General features: G+C 39.5%; 1 long non-coding RNA gene across 1 annotated transcript; it reads left to right on the top strand.

Annotated features, from left to right (window-relative positions):
* The first annotated feature begins 986 nt into the window (after positions 1-986).
* LOC126380863 (uncharacterized) lies at positions 987-1,518 on the top strand. The gene is made up of 3 exons (XR_007568570.1): positions 987-1,124; positions 1,209-1,343; positions 1,445-1,518. It is a non-coding gene; the product is annotated as an uncharacterized LOC126380863 (long non-coding RNA).
* Positions 1,519-17,626: the final 16,108 nt, after the last annotated feature.

The raw sequence follows: 17,626 nt of genomic DNA, 5'->3' as shown, positions 1-17,626 counted from the left end.
CAATTTTGTCATTTTATTGCTTTTGTTTCCTATGCCAATAATATTGGTGTTATGACATTTAGGATTTAATCCCAGTTTAGCAACAAGGGATGAGGTTATAAAAGAAGCTTGACTTCCTGAGTCAAGAAGCGCTCTGACACATAGCTCTGAGCCCCGATAGGTAATTAATTTCACCTTGATAGTAGGTAATAATATACTCATTGATGAGTTGGTTGAATGCAATGCAACTGTATTTTTTGAATTGCAATCAGAATTGTCTTTATGCAGAAGAGAATTGTGCCCAGCTTTACAAGTCTTGCACTGAAAAGAAAATCGACATTTTCCAGTGTGACATTTTAAACATATTGTGCACAATTTTTTCAATTGGACAAACTGTTCACGGTCTTGTATAGAAGCCGTTTTAAATTTAGGACATGCATGGAGTCCATGGCTTGCATTTTCGCAAAAAGAGCAATTGCAATTGGCAATTGTAAAATAATATTTATGTGATTCATGATAAGCCTTGCTTTGTTGTCATATCGTTGTTTCAGGAGACCAATTGCTTCTTTATAAGATTTATTTACCAAAGGCAAATTAACAATGACTGACAAGGCATCATCTGTTAGATATTTCCGCAAATAGAAAAGCTTCTGCACATCTGAAAGAGAGCTATTGTTGTGAATCACCGCTGTAAATAAATCCATAAATGGAGTATATTTAGTGAAGTCTTTACCAGAAAAATGCCCTCCTCTTCGTTAAATAAATTAACATTATTATTTTTTTTAACAGGAAATGCACAATGCTAAAAACTGCGTAGGAGATTTTAATACAATAGTACTACCAAGCCTGATGTTGGCACCTATTTCAATGAATGCAGCAGTGTGACAGCTAGCAATCAAAAGTAACAAGATATCGAGGTACGTTAAATGACGATCACGACCACTTTGGCAAAAACGTATCGCTATAGACTAAGGAAAAAAATATATATATATATATTTTATTTACAGGAAATGCAGATGGCAATAAACTGTGTAGGAGTTCATGATTGCAATAGAATAAAATTGACCAAGCCTGAAGTCAGCAGCCCCTTCAATGAATGCAGCAGTGTGACAGCCAACAATCAAAAGTTACAAGAAGATATCGAGGTACGTTTCATGACGACCACGACTATTTTAGCAAAAACGTATCGCTATCGACTAAGGAAAATAAATTATATATTTTATTTACAGGAAATGCAGAAGGCAAAAAACTGCGTAGGAGATCATTAATACAAAAGTATTATATAAACCAAACCTGATGTTGCCAGCTCCTTCAATGAATGCAGCAGTGTGACAGCCAGCAATCAAAAGTAACAAGATATCGAGGTACGTTACATGACGACCACAACTATTTTGGCAAAAACGTATTGCTATCGACTAAGGAAAATAAATTACATATAATATTTAATTATATATTTTATTTACAGGAAATGCAGAAGGCAAAAAACTGCATAGGAGATCATTAATACAATAGTATTATGTAAACCAAGCCTGATGTTGGCCGCTCATTCAAATGAATGCAGCAGTGTGACAGCCAGCAATCAATAGTGACAAGAATTTAGGTACGTTACATGACGACCACGACCACTTTGGCAAAAACGTATCGCTATCGACTAAGAAAAGGATATTATATCTATACGTTATTATAAATAAATTAATATTATTTTATTTTTAACAGGAAATACAGAAGGCAAAGAAGCAGATGTCATCAAAGAAGATCTTTGTTCCTGCAATGTTTCCGCAGACGATACATCCAACAGAGCGAAGTGGAAGAAAAAGACTCGGAAAAAAGACCCCACCACCATATGGGAACAATGCAAGGGAGAGAGAGAGAATATAATGTTATATTTTTATTTTTTGATAACATAAAATAAACCAACAATATGCTACACATTTTTTTTATTTCTTTTTGTGTCTGTCTTAATAGTTATTACAAATCTGTGATGCGAAACAAACTATACGAAAACGTCAATCCACATACAACGCCCGCGAAGCTGCTTTAGCAGCGAGCGCACTTAGCACCATCTAGTTATTATTATTATTTATTTTTATTATTATATTATTATTATTATTATTATATTATATATAGCTACAAACCCATGTACTTACTGACTGACTCACTGACTCACTGACTCACTGACAGGGTTGTTCTCCCAGAAGGAGCGTCGGGGGGTAAAAATGATGTATGGGGGGTGTGATCGGGACCTCCCGGTGAGTATGGGAAAACTTCCAGATCTTGTAAAACTGCTCCGCATCAGGGAGACACCCTACAGTCTGGCAAAACTATCGCACCTGGAACGAATCTTTTTTACAAGACCTATCTAAATCTTGGTCAAATTCAATCACCGGTGAAAAAAAATCAAAATGGCGGAAAAACAAGATGGCCGCCATTCAAAAAATTGTTTTTCCAGAAAATGTCTCGGAGGTAAAAATGATGTACGGGAATGTAATCGGAGTGTCTTGTCGAGTATGGAAATACTTCTTGATCTTCAGAAACTGCTCCGCATCAGGGAGACACCCTACGGCCTGGCAAAACTATCACACCTGGAACTATTCTTTTTCCACTAGACCTATTTAAATCTTAGTCAAATTTTATCGCCTGTGAAAAAAAAACAAAATGGCGGAAAAACAAGATGGCCGCCATACAAAATTTTGTTTTTCCAGAAAATGTCTCGGAGGTAAAAATGATGTATGGGGTTGTAATCGGAAGGTCATGTGAAGTATGTAAATGCTTCTTGATCTTCAAAACTGCTCCGCATTAGGGAGACACCCTACGGCCTGGGAAAACTATCGCACCTGGAACTTTTTTGTTTTCACGAAACCTTTTTAAATCTTAGTCAAATTTTATCACCGGTGAAAAAAAAACAAAATGGCCGAAAAACAAGATGGCCGCCATATATTTTTTTGGTTTTCCAGAAAATGTCTCGGGTGTAAAAATGATGTATAGGGGTGTGATCGGAACGTCATCTTGGAAAACTGCTCCGCATCAGGGAGACACCCCACGGCCTCGCAAAACTATAGCACCTAGAACTTTTTTGATTTCACGAGACCTATTTAAGTCTTGGTCAAATTCTAAACAAAGCTTTGAACTAATACAGGACACGCGAGCAGCTTGCTGCGAGCGCACCACGCGAAATCTAGTTATATTATTATTATTATTATTATTATCCATACTAATATTATAAATGCGAAAGTAACTCTGTCTGTCTGTCTGTCTGTCTGTCTGTCTGTCTGTTACTCTTTCACGCCTAAACGGCTCAACGGATTTTGATGAAATTTGGTATGGTGATAGATGATAACCTAGAAATGGTCATAGGCTATAAATAATCACGCCATCGTTCTTAGGGGGTAGGCAGTTGGCAGATAACTAAATTGATTTAGTGATTTGTAGTCGTTTTTGTTGGGACTTTTGCTCTTTCACGTCTAAACGGCTGAACGGATTTTAATGAAATTTAGTAAGGTAATAGTTGGTTATCTACAAACGGTTGTACGATCAAATTGATCACGTCATCGTACTTAGGGGGTAGGAAGTAGGCAGAAAACTGAATTGAGTTAGTGATTTTTTTATGGTTTTTGCTGGGAGTTTTGTCTATCATGCCTAAACGGCTCAACGGATTTTGATGAAATTTAGTTAGCTGATAGATAGTAATCTAGAAAAGGATATGGCCTATTAATATTTATGCTATCGTACTTAAGGCGTAGGCAGTAGACAGAAAACTAGGTTAGTGATTTTTAATTGTTTGTTTTAAAAGTTTGCCTCATTCACGCCTTAACGTCTGAACGGAATTTTATAAGACTTGGTTAATTTAAAGATAGGATCTTAGGCACGGACACAGGCTACTTTTTATGGCGGGAAAATACCTCATTCCCGCGGAAATCTAGATTTCGTGATCGTGTCAAGAAGCGCATGACGCCATAGCTACTGGAATGATTTCGATGTTTTTTTTTAAACTGAGTGACCTCAAGTTAGTATTTGATCACTTTTCTACCTTAGAGGGTAGGTAGGCGCCATAATTTAGGGAATTTATGATAAAATTTTGATGCAACTGTCTTTATTAAACAGGTATATCTCATTCCTACAGGAACCTACACATAGCTATAGCTAGCTATCTATTAACATTAAAACTCTTTCTAGAATCACATTACGCCAATTAATTGATCTGATTTGTATAAGTTTTTTATTCAACTGACTGTTACATTACATACAGATAAAATCTAATTACTTACACCACATAATTAATATAGTACTACATGACTAGCTACGCTCTAAACTTGAGGAGGTAATTCGATAGACATTTATACGAACTTTAAGCCCAGTAATCAATCATAGTAATAAGGTAATACTCATTTTAGACAAAGAAAGGGATAGGTAATCAGTTCGTCAACGAAATTATAACACCTACACTTAGTTTGTTTACTATTTAACGAGGGAAAATAATCTATACTTATAATAAATCTGTAGAGAGGTCAATTCTGTACATTAAATATTTTTTCAAAATAACTATCAGAGGGTGATAAGTGATCGATACTGATGCCAAAAATGCAATCAGTAAAATTTTTGTCTGTCTGTCTGTCTGTCTGTCTGTCTGTATGTTCCTTATAGAAACAAAAACTACTGGACGGATTTTAATGAAACTTGGTACAATTATTCTTCACACTCCTGGACAGGTCATAGTATACTTTTCATCACGCTACAATCAATAGGAGCAGAGTAGTGAAGGGAAATCCTTTTGTATGAAAAACCTAAACCACTCAAGTTAGACGTTTGAAATTTGGCATGCAGGTACCTTAGATACCGTAGAGGTGCACTAAGAAAGGAATTCCCGAAATTCCTACGGGAACGGGAATTAGCGGGAAAATCCTTTTGTATGAAAAATCTAAACCACTCAAGTTAGACTTTTGAAATTTGGCATGCAGGTACCTTAGATAACGTAGAGGAGCACTAAGAAAGGAATTCCCGAAATTCCCACGGGAACGGGAATTAGCGGAAAAATATTTTTGTATGAAAAATCTAAACCATTCAAGTTAGATGTTTGAAATTTGTCATGCAGTTACCTTAGATACCGTAGAGGTGCACTAAGAAAGGAATTCCCGAAATTCCTACGGGAACGGGAATTAGCGGGAAAATCCTTTTGTATGAAAAATCTAAACCACTCAAGTTAGACTTTTGAAATTTGGCATGCAGGTACCTTAGATAACGTAGAGGAGCACTAAGAAAGGAATTCCCGAAATTCCCACGGGAACGGGAATTAGCGGAAAAATATTTTTGTATGAAAAATCTAAACCATTCAAGTTAGATGTTTGAAATTTGTCATGCAGTTACCTTAGATACCGTAGAGGTGTACTAAGAAAGGAATTCCCGAAATTCCCACGGGAACGGGAATTAGCGGGAAAATCCTTTTGTATGAAAAATCTAAACCACTCAAGTTAGACGTTTGAAATTTGGCATGCAGGTACCATAGGTACCGTAGAGGTGCACTAAGAAAGGAATTCCCAAAATTCTCACAGGAACGGGAATTAGCGGGAAATACCTTTTGTATGAAAAATCTAAACCACTCAAGTTAGACATTTGAAATTTAGCATGCAGATACCTTAGGTACCGTGGAGGTGCACTAAGAAAGGAATTCCCGAAATTCTCACGAGAACGGGAATTAGCGGGAAAATCCTTTTGTATGAAAAATCTAAACCACTCAAGTTAGACGTTTGAAATTTGTCATGCAGGTACCTTAGGTACCTTGGAGGTGCACTAAGAAAGGAATTCCCGAAATTCCCACGGGAACGGGAATTGACGGGAAAATCCTTTTGTATGAAAAATCTAAACCATTCAAGTAAGATGTTTAAAATTTGGCACGCAGGTACCTTAGACACCGTAGAGGTATACTAAGAAAGGAATTCCCGAAATTCCCACGGGAACAGGAATTAGCGGGAAAATCCTTTTGTATGAAAAATCTAAACCACTCAAGTTAGACGTTTGAAATTTGGCATGCAGGTACTTTAGTAAACTTAAAGCTTAGTTGCAACAGGATATTACAAAATTCCCACGGGAACGGTAGTTAGCGGGAAAAAACATTTGTATGAAAAAATCAAATCTAAATAAAAGGAGAAACTGACTGACTCAGTGACTGACATATCAACGCATAGCCTGAACGGCTAAATGTAGGCATTTGAAATTTGGAAGGGACATAGCTTAGGTACCGTAGAGGTGCACTAAGAAAGGAATTCCCGGAATTCCCACGGGAACGGAAATTAGCGGGAAAATCCTTTTGTATGAAAAATCTAAACCGCTTAAGTTAGACGCTTGAAATTTGGCATGCAGGTACTTTAGTTAACTTAAACCTTAGTTGCAACAGGATATTGCAAAATTCCCACGGAAACGGGAGTTAGCGGGAAAAAAACATTTGTATGAAAAAATCGAAACCGCGTAAGATAGATGTTTTCAATTCAATTCAATTAAATTATTTATTGCATTCCATGTAGTACAATGGGGTGTTACATAGGCATAGGAACTAAAACATGGACCCTGTAGGGCACAGCAACGTTGAAGGGAAGAGAGGAAGTGTGTATTAAAATTAAAACTCAATGAACAATCAATTAAAAAAAAATCAATTCAATCAATTGATTCAATCTAGCATGCATGCATACCTTAGTAAATATAAAGTTTATTTTTGGCTGTATTTTGAAAAATGAGAGTTATTGGGAAAAAAATTGTATGAAAAAATCTAAACTGCATAAGTTAGATGCTTGAAATTTGATATGCACTCCCACACACACAAAGATCTCTCTCTTAATAACACGCCACGCGGACGAAGTCGCGGGCAAAAGCTAGTATTATATATAGCTACAAACCCACTGACTGACTGACTCACTGACATAATTGTTCTCCCAGAAGGAGGGTCGGGGGGTCAAAATGATGTATGGAGGGTGTGATCGGGACCTCCCGGTGAGTATGGGAAAAATCCCAAATCTTGGAAAACTGCTCCGCATCAGGGAGACACCCTACAGTCTGGCGCAACTATTATACCTGGATCAATTTTTTTTTCGCAAAACCTATTTAAATCTTGATCAAATTCTATTGTCGGTGAAAAAAAATCAAAATGACGGAAAAACAAGATGGCCGCCATACAAAATTTCGTTTTTCCAGAAAATGTCTCGGAGGTAAAAATGATGTATGGAAGGTGTGATCGAAACGTCAACCTGAGTATGGAAATACTTTTAGATCTTCAGAAACTGCTCCGCATCAGGGAGACACCCTACGGCCTGGCAGAACTATCGCACCTAGAACATTATTTTTTCCACCAAGCCTATTAAAATCTTGGTAAAATTTTATCGTCGGTGAAAAAAAAAAACAAAATGGCGGAAAAACAAGATGGCCGCCATACAAACAAAACAAGATGACTGCTCCGCATCAGGGAGACACCATATGGCCTGGCTAAACTATCAAACAAAGAACATTTTTTTTCCACTAAACCTACTTAATTCCTGGTCAAATTCAATCGCTGATGATAAAAAATCAAAATAGCGGAAAGACAAGATGGCCGCCGTACAAATTTTTCAATTTTCCTGAAAATGCCTCGGGGGTAAAAATTATGTATAGGGGTGTAATTGAAACGTCAAGCTGAGTATGGAAAAACTGTTCGATCTTGAAAAACTGCTCGGCATCAGGGAGACACCCTATGGCCTGGTAAAACTATCGCACGTGGAACTTTTTAGTTTTCAAGATACCTATTTAAATCTTGGTCAAATTTAGTTGCCGGTGAAAAAAAATCAAAATGGCGGAAAATCAAGATGGCCGCCATACAAAATTTTCGTTTTTCCTGAAAGTGCCTCGGGGGTAAAAATTGTGTATGGGGTTGTAATCAGAACGTATTGTTGAGTATAAGAAAACTTCCAGATCTTGGAAAACTGCTCAGCATCAGGGAGACACCCTATGGCCTGGCGCAACTATCGCACCTGGAACGATTGTTTTTTCACAAAACCTACTTAAATCTTGGTCAAATTTTATCGTGGGTGAAAAAAAGTCAAAATGGCGGAAAATAGAAGATGGCCGCCATACAAAATTTCTTTTTTCCAGAAAAAGCCTCGGGAGTAAAAATGAAGTATAAGGGATTTGATCGGATAGTCATGTTGAGTATGGAAGTACTTCTCGATCTTTGAAATCTGCTCCGCATCAGGGAGACACCCTACGGCCTGGCGAAACAATCGCACCTGGAACTTTTTTGTTTCCAAGAAACCTATTTAAATCTTGGTCAAATTTTATCGCCTGTGAAAAAAAAAACAAAATGGCCGAAAAACAAGATGGCCGCCATATAAATTTTTCGTTTTTCCAGAAAATGTCTCGGGTGTAAAAATGATGTTTAGGTGTGTGATCGGAACGTCATCTTGGAAAACTGCTCCGCATCAGGGAGACACCCCACAGCCTGGCAAAACTATAGCACATAGAACTTTTTTGATTTCACGAGACCTATTCAAGTCTTGGTCAAATTCTATCGCGGTAAAAAAATGGCGGGAAAACAAGACACGCGAGCAGCTTGCTGCGAGCGAACCACGCGACATCTAGTATTATATTATATATATTATTATTATTATTATATTATATATAGCTACAAACCCACTGACTCACTCACTGACATAATTGTTCTCCCAGAAGGAGCGTCGGGGGGTAAAAATAATGTATGAGAAAAGTGATCGGGACCTCCCGGTGAGTATGGGAAAACTTCCAGATCTTGGAAAACTGCTCCGCATCAGGGAGACACCCTACGGTCTGGCGCAACTATTATAGCTGGATCAAATTTTTTTTCGCAAAACCTATTTAAATCTTGGTCAAATTCTATTGTGGGTGAAAAAAAATCAAAATGGCGGAAATTTTGTTTTTCCAGAAAATGTCTCGGGGGCAAAAACAATGTATAGGGGCGTAATCGGAAGGTCATGTTGAGTATGTAAATGCTTCTTGATCTTCAGAAACTGCTCCGCATCAGGGAGACACCCTACGGCCTGGCCAAACTATCGCACCTAGAACATTATTTTTTCCACCAATCCTATTCAAATCTTAGTCAAATTTTATTGCCGTTGAAAAAAAAAACAAAATGGCGGAAATTCAAGATGGCCGCCATACAAATTTTTCGTTTTTCCTGAAAATGCCTCGGGGGTAAAAATGATGTATAAGGAATGTGATCGGATCGTCATGTTGAGAATTTAAATACTGCTTAACCTTCAAAAACTGCTCCTCATCAGGGAGACACCCCACGGCCTGGCAAAACTATCGCACCTAAAACGATTCTTTTTTCACAAAACCTATTTAATTCTTGGTCAGATTTTACCGAAGTTGAAAAAAAATCAAAATGGTTTTCTAGAAAATTCCTCAAGGTCAAAAAATATGTATAGGGGTGTGATCGGAACGTCATCTTGGAAAACTGCTCCGCATCAGGGAGACACCCCACGGCCTGGCAAAACTATAGCACCTAGAACTTTTTTGTGATTTCACGAGACCTATTTAAACAAGATGGCCGCCATACAAAGCTTCGAACTAATACAGGACACGCGAGCAGCTTGCTGCGAGCGAACCACGCGAAATCTAGTTATAATTATTATTATAATATATATAGCTACAAACCCACTGACTGACTGACTCACTCACTCACTCACTGACATAATTGTTCTCCCAGAAGGAGCGTCGGGGGGTAAAAATGGTGTATGGGGAATGTGATCTGGACCTTCCGGTGAGTATGGGAAAACTTCCAGATCTTGGAAAACTGCTCCGCATCAGGAAGACACCCTACGGCCTGGCGCAACTATCGCACCTAGAACGATTCTTTTTCCACAAAACCTACTTAATTCCTGGTCAAATTCAATCACTGGTGAAAAAAAATCAAAATGGCGGAAAAACAAGATGGCCGCCATACAAAAAAATGTTTTTCCAGAAAATGCCTCGGGGGTAAAAACTGTGAATAAGGTTGTAATCGGAACGTCTTGTTGAGTATGGAAATACTTCTCGATCTTGAAAAACTGCTCCGCATCAGGGAGACACCCTACGGCCTGGTGAAACTATCGCACGTGGAACTTTTTAGTTTTCACGATACCTATTTAAATATTGGTCAAATTTATGTGCCGGTGAAAAAAAATCAAAATGGCGGAAAAACAAGATGGCCGCCATACAAAATTTTCGTTTTTCCAGAAAATGCCTCGGGGATAAAAATGAAGTATAGGACGTGTGATCGGAACGTCATGTCGAGTATGAAAATACTGCTGGATCTTCGAAAACTGCTCCGCATCAGGGAGACACCCCCACGGCCTGGCGAAACTATCGCATCCTGACCTATTTTGTTTTCACGAAACCTATTTAATTCTTGGTCAAATTCTCTCGTAGTTGAAAAAAAATCAAAATGGCGGGAAAAAAAGATGGCCGCCATACAAAATTTTCGATTTTCCCGAAAATGCCTCGGGGGTAAAAATGATGTATGAAGAATGTGAACGAAACATCATGTTGAGTATGGAAATACTTTTCGATCTTCGAAAGCTGCTCCGCATCAGGGAGACACCCTACAGCCTGGCGAAACTATCGCACATGGAACTTTTTTGTTTTCACGAAGCCTATTAAAGTCTTGGTCAAATTTTATCGCCAGTGAAAAAAAAACAAAATGGCCGAAAAACAAGATGGCCGCCATACAAATTTTTGTTTTTCCAGAAAATGTCTCAGAGGTAAAAATGATGTATTGGGGTGTGATCGGAACGTCATCTTGGAAAACTGCTCCGCATCAGGGAGACACCCTACGGCCTGGCAAAACTATAGCACCTAGAACTTTTTTGATTTCACGAAAACAAGATGGCCGCCATACAAAGCTTCGAACTAATACAGGACACGCGAGCAGCTTGCTGCGAGCGAACCACGCGAAATCTAGTTATTATAATATATATAGCTACAAACCCATGTACTGACTGACTGACTGACTCACTGACTCACTGACTCACTGACAGGGTTGTTCTCCCAGAAGGAGCGCCGGGGGGTAAAAATGATGTATGGGAGATGTGATCAAGATCTTCCGATGAGTATGGGAAAACTTCCAGATCTTGGAAAACTGCTCCGCATCAGGGAGACACCCTACAGTCTGGCAAAACTATCGCACCTGCAACGATTCTTTTTTTACAAAACCTTCTTAAATCTTGGTCAAATTTTATCGTCGGTGAAAAAAAATCAAAATGGCGGAAAAACAAGATGGCCGCCATACAAAATTTTGTTTTTTCAAAAAATGCTTTTAGGGTTAAAACTGTGTATGGGAATGTAATCGGAGTGTCTTGTCGAGTAAGGAAAATGTTCTCAATCTTCGAAAACTGCTCCGCATCAGGGAGACAACCTACGGCCTGGCAAAACTATAGCACCTAGAACTTTTTGGTTTTCACGAGACATATTTAAACCTTGGTCAAATTCAATCGCCGGTGAAAAAAAAACAAAATGGCGGAAAAACAAGATGGCCGCCATACAAAATTTTGTTTTTCTAGAAAATTCCTCAAGGTCAAAAAATATGTATAGGGGTGTGATCGGAACGTCATCTTGGAAAACTGCTCCGCATCAGGGAGACACCCTACGGCCTGGCAAAACTATAGCACCTAGAACTTTTTTGATTTCACGAAAACAAGATGGCCGCCATACAAAGCTTCGAACTAATACAGGACACGCGAGCAGCTTGCTGCGAGCGAACCACGCGAAATCTAGTTATAATTATTATTATAATATATATAGCTACAAACCCACTGACTGACTCACTCACTCACTCACTCACTGACATAATTGTTCTCCCAGAAGGAGTGTCGGGGGGCAAAAATGATGTATGGGGGGTGTGATCGGGACCTCCCGGTGAGTATGGGAAAACTTCCAGATCTTGGAAAACTGCTCCGCATCAGGGAGACACCCTACAGCCTGGCGCAAATATTATACCTGGATAAGATTTTTTTTCGTAAAACCTATTTAATTCCTGGTCAAATTCAATCGCCGGTGAAAAAAAAAACAAAATGGCGGAAAAACAAGATGGCCGCCATACAAAAATTTGTTTTCCCAGAAAATGTCTCGGAGGTAAAAATGATGTATGGGAGGTGTGATCGAAACGTATTGTTGAGTATGGTAATACTTCTTGATCTTGAAAACCTGCTCCGCATCAGGGAGACACCCTACGGCCCGGTGAAACTATCGCACGTGGAACTTTTTAGTTTTCACGATACCGATTTAAATCATGGTCAAATTTAATTGCCGGTGAAAAAAAATCAAAATGGCGGAAAATCAAGATGGCCGCCATACAAATTTTTCGTTTTTCCTCAAAATGCCTCAGGGGTAAAAATAATGTATAGGGTTGTAATCGGAACGTCTTGTAGAGTATGGAAATATTTCTCGATCTTCAAAAACTGCTCCGCATCAGGGAGACACCCTACAGTCTGGCGCAACTATTATACCTGGATCGAATTTTTTTTCGCAAAACCTATTTAAATCTTGGTCAAATTCTATTGTCGGTGAAAAAAAAACAAAATGGCGGAAAAACAAGATGGCCGCCATACAAAATTTCGTTTTTCCAGAAAATGTCTCGGGGTAAAAATTGTGTATGGGAGTGTAATCGGAGTGTCATGTTGAGTATGGAGACACTTCTCTTTCTTCAAATCTGCTCCGCATCAGGGAGACACCCTACGGCCTGGCAAAACTATCGCACCTGGAACGATTATTTTTTCAAAGAACCTATTTAAATCTTGGTTAAATTCTATCGTGAGTGAAAAAAAATCAAAATGGCGGAAAAACAAGATGGCTGCCATACAAATTTTTCGTTTTTCCTGAAAATGCCTCTGGGATAAAAATTATGTATGAGGGTTTTGATCGAAACATATTGAAGAGTATGGAAATACTTCTCGATCTTTGAAAACTGCTCCGCATCAGGCCGGCACCCTACGGCCTGGCGAAACTATCGCATCTGGACCGTTTTTGTTTTCACGAAACCTATTTAATTCTTGGTCAAACTTTAACCCTGTGAAAAAAAAAACAAAATGGCGGAAAAACAAGATGGCCGCCATTCAAAATTTTGTTTTTCTAGAAAATTCCTCAAGGTCAAAAAATATGTATAGGGGTGTGATCGGAACGTCATCTTGGAAAACTGCTCCGCATCAGGGAGACACCCTACGGCCTGGCAAAACTTTAGCACCTAGAACTTTTTTGATTTCACGAGAGCTATTTTAGTCTTGGTCAAATTCTATTGCGGTAAAAAAATGGCGGAAAAACAAGATGGCCGCCATACAAAGCTTCGAACTAATACAGGACACGCGAGCAGCTTGCTGCGAGCGAACCACGCGATATCTAGTTATATTATATATAGCTACAAACCCATGTACCTATTGACTGACTGACTGACTCACTGACAGGGTTGTTCTCCCAGAAGGAGTGTCGGGGGGTAAAAATGGTGTATGGGGGATGTGATCAAAATTTTCCGGTGAGTATGGGAAAACTTCCAGATCTTGTAAAACTGCTCCGCATCAGGGAGACACCCTACGGCCTGGCGAAACTATCGCACCTGGAATGATTCTTTTTTCGCAAAACCTATTTAAATCTTGGTCAAATCCAATCGCCGATGAAAAAGAAACAAAATGGCGGAAAAACAAGATGGCCGCCATACAAAATTTTGTTTTTCCAGAAAATGTCTCGGGTGTAAAAATTGTGTATGGGAGTGTAATCGGAGTGTCTTGTCGAGTACGGAAAATGTTCTCAATCTTCGAAAACTGCTCCGCATCAGGGCGGCACACTACGGCCTGGCAAAACTATCGCACCTGGAACGATTTTTTTTTCACGACACCTATTTAAATCTTGGTCAAATTCAAAAGCCGGTGAAAAAAAAACAAAATGGCGGAAAATCAAGATGGCCGCCATACAAAATTTTCGTTTTCCCGCAAATGCCTCGGAGGTTGAAAATATGTGTGAGAAATTTGATCGGATCGTCATGTTGAGCATGGAAATACTTTTCGATCTTCGAAAGCTGCTCCGCATCAGGGAGACACCCTACAGTCTGGCAAAACTATTGCACCTGGAACGATTCTTTTTTCACGAAACCTATTTAATTCTTGATCAAATTCAATCACCGCTGAAAATAAATCAAAATGGCGGAAAAACAAGATGGCCGCCATACAAAATTTTCGTTTTTCTCGAAAATGCCTCGGGGTGAATATGATGTAAGAGGGATGACATCAAAATGTCATATTGAGTATGGAAATACTTCCCGACCTTCAAAAACTGCTCCGCATCAGATAGACACCCTACGGCCTGGCGAAACTATCGCACCTGGAACTTTTTTGTTTTCACGAAACCTATTTAAATTTTGGTCAGATTTTATCGCCGGTGAAAAAAAAAACAAAATGGCCGAAAAACAAGATGGCCGCCATATCAATTTTTGTTTTTCCAGAAAATGTCTCGGGTGTAAAAATTATGTATAGGGGTGTGATCGGAAAGTCATCTTGGAAAACTGCTCCGCATCAGGGAGACGCCCTACGGCCTGGCAAAACTATAGCACCTAGAACTTTTTGGATTTCACGTGACCTATTCGAGTCTTGGTCAAATTCAATCGCCGGCAAAAAACAAGATGGCCGCCATACAAAGCTTCGAACTTATACAGGACACGCGAGCAGCTTGCTGCGAGCGAACCACGCGAAATCTAGTTATATTATATATAGCTACAAACCCACTGACTGACTGACATAGTTGTTCTCCCAGAAGGAGCATCGGGGGGTAAAAATGATGTATGGGGGGTGTGATCCAAATCTTCCGGTGAGTATGGGAAAACTTCCAGATCTTGGAAAACTGCTCCGCATCAGGGAGACACCCTACCGTCTGGCAAAACTATCGCACCTGGAACGATTCTTTTTTCACGAAACCTATTTAATTCCTGGTCAAATTCTATTGTGGGTCAAAAAAAATCAAAATGGCGGAAAAACAAGATGGCCGCCATACTAAATTTTGTTTTTCCAGAAAATGTCTCGGGAGCAAAAACAATGTATGGTAGCGTAATCGAAAGGTCATGTTGAGTATGTAAATACTTCTTGATCTTCAGGAACTGCTCCGCATCAGGGAGGCACCCTACGGCCTGGCGAAACTATCACATCTGGATCAATTTTTTTTTCGCAGGATGTATTTAAATCTTGGTCAAATCTATTCGCCGACGAAAAAAAGTCAAAATGGCGGAAAAACAAGATGGCCGCCATACAAAATTTTCGTTTTTCCCGAAAATGCCTCGGGGGTAAAAATGATGTATGAGGAATGTGATCGAAACATCATGTTGAGTATGGAAATACTTTTCGATCTTCGAAAGCTGCTCCGCATCAGGGAGACACCCTACAGCCTGGCGAAACTATCGCACCTGGAACTTTTTTGTTTTCACGAAGCCTATTAAAGTCTTGGTCAAATTTTATCGCCAGTGAAAAAAAAAACAAAATGGCCGAAAAACAAGATGGCCGCCATACAAATTTTTGTTTTTCCAGAAAAAAGCCTCAGGGGTAAAAATTATGTATTGGGGTGTGATCGGAACGTCATGTCGAGTATGAAAATATGTCTGGGTTTTCGATAGCTGCTCCGCATCAGGGAAACACCCTACGGCCTGGCGAAACTATAAAACCTGGAGCAATTTTTCTTTCGCGAAACATATTTAAATCTTGGTCAAATTTTATCACCGGTGAAAAAAAAACAAAATGGCGGAAAAACAAGATGGCCGCCATACAAAATTTTGTTTTTCTAAAAAAATTCCTCAAGGTCAAAAAATATGTATAGGGGTGTGATCGGAACGTCATCTTGGAAAACTGCTCCGCATCAGGGAGACACCCTACGGCCTGGCAAAACTATAGCACCTAGAACTTTTTTGTTTTCACGAGACCTATTCAAGTCTTGGTCAAATTCTATCGCGGTAAAAAAATGGCGGGAAAACAAGACACGCGAGCAGCTTGCTGCGAGCGAACCACGCGACATCTAGTACTATATAAAGCTACAAACCCATGTACTGACTGACTGACTGACTGACTCACTCACTGACTCACTGACAGGGTTGTTCTCCCAGATGGAGCGTCGGGGGGTAAAAGTGATGTATAGCAGATGTCATCAAAAACTTCCGATGAGTATGGGAAAACTTCCAGATCTTGGAAAACTGCTCCGCATCAGGGAGACACCCCACGGCCTGGCAAGACTATCGCCCCTGGAACGATTCTTTTTTCACAAAACCTATTTAAATCTTGGTCAAATTCTATCGTGGGTGAAAAAAAATCAAAATGGCCGAAAAACAAGATGGCCGCCATACAAAATTTTGTTTTTCCGGAAAATGTCTCGAGGGTAAAAACTGTGTATGGGAATGTAATCGGAGTGTCTTGTTGAGAATGGAGACACTTCTCTTTCTTCAAATCTGCTCCGCATCAGGGAGACACCCTACGGCCTGGCAAAACTATCGCACCTGGAACGATTATTTTTTCACAGCACCTATTTAAATCTTGGTCAAATTCTATCGTGAGTAAAAAAAATCAAAATGGCGGAAAAACAAGATGGCCGCCATACAAATTTTTCGTTTTTCCTCAAAATGCCTCTGGGGTAAAAGTAATGTATAGGGGTGTGATCGGAACGTCTTGTGGAGTATGGAAAAACTTCTCGATCTTTGAAAGCTGCTCCGCATCAGGGCGGCACCTTACGGCGTGGCAAAACTATCGCATCTGGACCTTTTTTGTTTTCACAAAACCTATTTAAATCTTGGTCAAATTTTATCGCCGGTGAAAAAAAACAAAATGGCGGAAAAACAAGATGGCCGCCATATAATTATTGTTTTTCCAGAAAATGTCTCGGGTGTAAAAATGATGTATAGGGGTGTGATCGGAACGTCATCTTGGAAAACTGCTCCGCATTAGGGAGACACCCTACGGCCTGGCAAAACTATAGCACCTAGACCTTTTTTGATTTCACGAAAACAAGATGGCCGCCATACAAAGCTTCGAACTAATACAGGACACGCGAGCAGCTTGCTGCGAGCGAACCACGCGACATCTAGTTATTATTATTTTATAATATATATAGCTACAAACCCACTGACTGACTCACTCACTCACTGACTCACTGACAGGGTTGTTCTCCCAGAAGGAGCGTCGGGGGGTAAAAATAATGTATGAGAAAAGTGATCGGGACCTCCCGGTGAGTATGGGAAAACTTCCAGATCTTGGAAAACTGCTCCGCATCAGGGAGACACCCTACAGTCTGGCGCAACTATTATACCTGGATCAATTTTTTTTTCGCAAAACCTATTTAAATCTTGGTCAAATCTTATCGCCGGTGAAAAAAAATCAAAATGGCGGAAAAACAAGATGGCCGCCATACAAAATTTAGTTTTTCCAGAAAATGTCTCTGAGGTAAAAATGATGTACGGGGGTGCAATCGGAAGGTCACGTGGAGTACGTAAATGCTTCTTGATCTTCAAAAACTGCTCCGCATCAGGGAGACACCCTATGGCCTGGTGAAACTATCGCACGTGGAACTTTTTAGTTTTCACGATACCTATTTAAATCTTGGTCAAATTTAATTGCCGGTGAAAAAAAAATCAAAATGGCCGAAAAACAAGATGTCCGCCATA

Source organism: Pectinophora gossypiella, unplaced genomic scaffold (assembly GCF_024362695.1).
Source record: "Pectinophora gossypiella unplaced genomic scaffold, ilPecGoss1.1 Pgos_30, whole genome shotgun sequence".
Classification (NCBI taxonomy): domain Eukaryota; kingdom Metazoa; phylum Arthropoda; class Insecta; order Lepidoptera; family Gelechiidae; genus Pectinophora; species Pectinophora gossypiella.
The sequence above is the reverse complement of the archived record's forward strand: the minus strand, read 5'-3'. Positions and strand labels throughout refer to the sequence as shown.